Source organism: Podarcis bocagei (assembly GCF_964188305.1).
Source record: "Podarcis bocagei genome assembly, chromosome: W".
Lineage (NCBI taxonomy): Eukaryota > Metazoa > Chordata > Lepidosauria > Squamata > Lacertidae > Podarcis > Podarcis bocagei.
Window position 1 is genome coordinate 77368463 of NC_138131.1, and position 5740 is coordinate 77374202.

Sequence of the window (5740 nt, forward strand, 5' to 3'; positions counted from 1 at the left end):
GCTAGTTTTGGAAGTGACACTGCAGACAGGAAAAGTACGTCTGGAGTTTGCTACATGTACAATCAGGGTCTATTTGATTGGTCATGCAAGAAGCAAACAACAATTAGCTTAAGTACTTGTGAAGCTGAACTGAATGCACTGTCTTATTCACTTAAGGATTGTGAATGGTTGTTACAATTGTGCAAAGACATGAGAATTCCTGTCAAATGTCCAATCCAGGTTTACCAGGACAACAAAGCATGTTTGGCTTTGCTGAATTCGGAAGGTTGTAAGCAAAGCACGAAGCACTTGCAATTGAAGGTGCAACATGCTAGGGAACATATTCAGAAGGGACTCGTAACGGTGTCCTATATGCCAGGTAATGAAATTCCTGCTGATGTATTGTCCAAGATTGTATCAAGGGATCAACACTGTACCTATGTACAGAAGTTGGGTTTGTACTGATATTGTACGAACACGCTGCCCAGTGATGTTCACGGAAAGGGGGAGGATGTTGGTTTCTGCTCTCTTCACTGTGCAGCAAAGTGCTTGTCACAAGACAATGTTTACATTCCACAGTCAGAGTACTGTTGGGTTTTCCCACGGGAAAGGGAAGCTGGATGTGACGTACACTGGTTTCCTGTTTTTCACAGTTTCTCTCGGTGTTCGTTATTCCGAGGAGAAAGACGGTTGCTTCTCTGCTCCAGCAGAGGCAAGATGCATGTTTGTAATTTCTCAACAATGAACTGAAAATAAAGCAACTTTAAGCATGTGGCACGTACTGTTCGTCATTCCGTTGTGCACAGGACTCTGCAATATCAACAGAGGCCATCTGTGACCCACCATTTTAAGACACTGATTTTCATGAGAGCATATACTGTATTTTCCCATGTATAAGACTATATTCCCCCCACCCAAAAAAAATTAAGTTTAAAATTGGGGGTCGTCTTATACACGGAAAAATATGGTAACTAGATACAGTAAGGTTGAAGGCACAATGTAAACTGGACTTTGAAAACATATTGTTGAATAATGCATTATCTATAACTAGACAACAATGTAATGATCATCAATAAGTTTAATGTGTTAATTAACTTTCCAATGCCATTTGTGTTTCTTGTGAATGGGTTCCTGCTTCACTTCAGATGTTAATACAAGAATCACAGCAATTATCACCAATCTGCTAATGTAAAAGGTTAAAATTGTACCTATTGAACATATATTTAAGCTCTAATTGTCACCAACTGTGATTATTATTATTATTATTATTATTATTATTATTATTATTATTATTATTATTGCATCTCACTACCATTCAAATCTCACCATACAATTGTTTCATGTCATGCAATCTGACAAAGTGAACAGAGCCCATGAAAGCTCATGCTTATAAATGAAATAGTCTTTAAGGGACCATAGAATTATTTTTGCTGCAAGCTACTCATCTGGAAGCTCTCTCCCAGTAACAATTACGGTATAACTATTCAGTCTTTCAGAGCTAGGGTGTCCTTGTTCTTTTTGGACAGCAATCAGCACTATTGGAGCACTGCATATTTTTTGTCTCAGTTGGGAGATTTGTGAAGAAATCATGAGCAGCATGCAACTAACTCATTCCATCAGCACAACGACTGACACTCAGTTTACGGAACTTCTCCCTAACCTCATGTTTGGAGGTTCCAACAATCTTCCAGAGCAGATTTGGGGGAGGGTGTAGAAGGGGAGGAGAGACAGAGATAAATTTTGTTGTGCAAACATAACTCTTTACACTGATGGAAAGCATTGGCTGGATTGTGTCCTGTCTGAAACGTTATGTGCCTTCTGGGGGGGGGGGGAGAGCTATTTCATCTTCTAACATGTTAAAAGATTTCTGTTGACATTTTGTGCAGGTCATTTTGGCTCATTATTTTTCATACAGTAAAACACCAGAACATCCCTGCTGGATCAGGTGATGGTCCATCTTGTCCAGCATCCTATTCTCATGGCCAACAGATGCCTATGAGATGTGTGAAAGAAGGACTGGAACATAACAGCATCCTCCCCTCCTGTGGTTTCCTAGAACTGGTATAAAGTATTGCACTTGGGCAAAAAAAATGAGAGGCACAAATACAAGATGGGGGACACCTGGCTTGAGAGCAGTACATGTGAAAAGGATCTAGGAGTCTTGGTTGACCACAAACTTGACATGAGCCAACAGTGTGACGCGGCAGCTAAAAAAGCCAATGCAATTCTGGGCTGCATCAATAGGAGTATAGCATCTAGATCAAGGGAAGTAATAGTGCCACTGTATTCTGCTCTGGTCAGACCACACCTGGAGTACTGTGTCCAGTTCTGGGCACCACAGTTCAAGAAGGACACTGACAAACTGGAACGTGTCCAGAGGAGGGCAACCAAAATGGTCAAAGGCCTGGAAACGATGCCTTATGAGGAACGTCTAAGGGAGCTGGGCATGTTTAGCCTGGAGAAGAGGAGGTTAAGGGGTGATATGATAGCCATGTTCAAATATATAAAAGGATGTCATATAGAGGAGGGAGAAAGGTTGTTTTCTGCTGCTCCAGAGAAGCGGACACGGAGCAATGGAGCCAAACTACAAGAAAGAAGATTCCACCTAAACATTAGGAAGAACTTCCTGACAGTAAGAGCTGTTTGACAGTGGAATTTGCTGCCAAGGAGTGTGGTGGAGTCTCCTTCTTTGGAGGTCTTTAAGCAGAGGCTTGACAACCATATGTCAGGAGTGCTCTGATGGTGTTTCCTGCTTGGCAGGGGGTTGGACTCGATGGCCCTGGTGGTCTATTCCAACTCTATGATTCTATGATTCTATTCAGAAGCGTATTGCCTCTAGTAGCCATTGATAGCATTTGTCCTGCATGAATTTTTCTAATCCTATTTTAAAAGTATCAAAGCTGGTGGCCATCCTGAGGGAGCAAATTCCACCATTTAGCTATATTCTATGTGGAGAAGTACATAGGTAAAGGTAAAGGGACCCCTGACCGTTAGGTCCAGTCGCAGACGACTCTGGGGTTGCGGCGTCCATCTCACTTTATTCGCCGAGGGAGCCGGCGTAGAGCTTCCGGTAAGAAAGCTTTAAAGATGCTTCCATTATCATTACAATGGAACTTAGATTATAGAGTCCTAGAAACAAACACTAAAACAGCAACCTAAGTGGTTTCTAAAGATACAAAACAATTACGTGCTATAAATGCAACAGCAGCTGCACTAAACTTGGAACAGTAAATTCCTCGTAAGTCGGGGTGAACAAGTGTTCTGTAACCTGATGTGGAAGCCCAGTAGCATAGGAGCAATTTGCACCTCTAGAAGAAGGGGATTTGGAGTCAGGTGCCACTACAAAGAAGACTATATTCCATGTCTCCCCACAACAAGCCAAACCTTGTTCCATCAACTTGGATCCAAAGTTGCTTAGGTCTTTATGTATCAGCATATGCCAGTGCTATATGTCCTACAGAACTAATGTTATATGACTGCACAGGTATACCTGGTAGCCATGCTCAGGACCAACTGATGTTTCTGGACCATCTTGAAATGTAACCCTATCTAGAGTTTATTGCAGTAGTCTGGACATGAGGTGAGAGTATGGATCACAGCAGCAATGCTGTCGCTGACCAGGAACAGGCATAGCTGATGAATCAGCCACAGCCGAGATAGACAACCCTTGCTACTGATGTCAGGACTCACGTTGTCAATGCTGGATCTAGGAGTACCCTAAGTGTCAAGGACAGCATCTAGAACAGACTATTGAACCACCTCCCAGGCATGAGAACCACCAACCAACAGTAGTTCAATGTTCTCAGGATTCAGCTTCAGTTCATTGGCTGTCATCCAGGCACCAGTTCAGCATGGCTTCATCTAGTTCACATGGTATGGAGAAATAGGGCTGGGTATCACCTGCATTAAACTAACCATAGTTGGTGCTAAACACAGCACAGGCAGCAAAAGCTTCTGAACTCCTCCTACAGGTACTCACCTCAAATGATGAGGGAAAGGGAGTTGGAGCATGTGAGCCCAGGGAGAGATGTGATTAGTGTTTATGCAACACTAATCCATGTTTCAGCATTATGCTTTAATGGAAGCATTATTTGTTTATCATTTGCCTTTCCATTTAGAAAACTTCTGTACTTCAGTTCGGAACAAGATGGTTTAGAACATTAAAAACTAAAACCTTAGGATTGTCCCACTTGCATTAACCTCCCGTCGAAGCTTTGTGATCAGTTTCACACTAGCTTTGCTTCAGTGACTTTGCATTCTCAGGTGGCCCCAGGCCATTCGCTGGGTCAACAATTTTAAGACATAAACAGCTTCAGTAAAAGCACCACTAATAATTGTAGACTAAAAACACAGAAAAACAGCAGAAGCATTAAGAGTGATAGAATAATACAGTGGTATCTCGGGTTACAGACGCTTCAAGTTACAGACTCCACTAATCCGGAAGTAGTACCTCGGGTTAAGAACTTTACTTCAGGATGAGAACAGAAATTGTGCTCCGGCAGTGCAGCGGCAGTAGGAAGCCCCATTATCTAAAGTGGTACCTCAGGTTAAGAACAGTTTCAGGTTAAGAATGGACCTCCAGAACGAATTAAGTTCTTAACCTGAGGTACTACAGTGGTACCTCGGGTTACATATGCTTCAGGTTACATACGCTTCAGGTTACAGACTCCGTTAACCCAGAAATAGTACCTCAGGTTGAGAACTTTGCTTCAGGATGAGACAGAAATCGTGCTCCGGTGGCGCAGCGGCAGCAGGAGGCCCCGTTAGCTAAAGTGGTGCTTCAGGTTAAGAACGGACCTCCGGAACGAATTAAGTACTTAACCCGAGGTACCACTGTACTGTAAAGTCTGGGTCTGGTACCTACAATATTTGGTGTCAGTGTAGCTCCCATTGTAGTGCAGAAGTAGCATCTGGAGCTGAGCATTGTCCCAAGATCTTAATCAGAGATGAATCTCAGTGGTGTACCTTCACATGAAGGGATTGCAGGAGTTTTAATCCTTTCAAGTATGCATTTCAATCAACCACTTTGCACTGAACTCGTTTTTGTTTTTTGCAAAATTATTAAATGGGTAGGGAGCCTCAGGCAGTCTTCCAGGTCTCTCTGTCTGTCCTTTGGGACTCTCCTCAGGCTACACTTCTCACTTGACCTGTTTCACTTTGTCCTTCATTATTTGTTGCCTGGCAGTGATGTGTCCTTGAGCTCAGATGATGACTCTTCTTGCTGAGATGAAGATTGAGAAAGGTGTGTGTGTGTGTGTGTGTGTGTGTGTGTGTGTGTGTGTGTGTGTGTGGAAGCTAACCTACTGTCCAAAGGAGAAACTTGCATTCATTGTTCCATCCACTTCTGGCCCTTCCCACCACTGGAATGTGGCCCTTGGAATGTGGACCTCGGGCTGTAAAAGGATCCCCACTGCTGCTGTAAAAGGTCATGGTAGTTCTCTATAACAAAAGAAGTGATCGTATGCATACTCCATCTAGGCATGCTGTATGTATTGAACTATTTTCACACTTGTCTGTGTTAGAAATATTCAGTTTGTTTTTTTACCTTTTTCACATAATGCTTCATTTATTTTTTAAAAAAAGTTTTGGGGATGTGATATGGATAGAGTTTCTTATGTTTCAGAAAGTGCAGGAAAAGCAGAAAACTGGCATTTGACATGGCTCAGGTCTCTTGCTATACAGCCCCATCTGCTGTACAAAAATATAGTGGCACCTCAGAAATGCTGTCCAACCCAGGAACGGGCATAATTTTACCATTGAA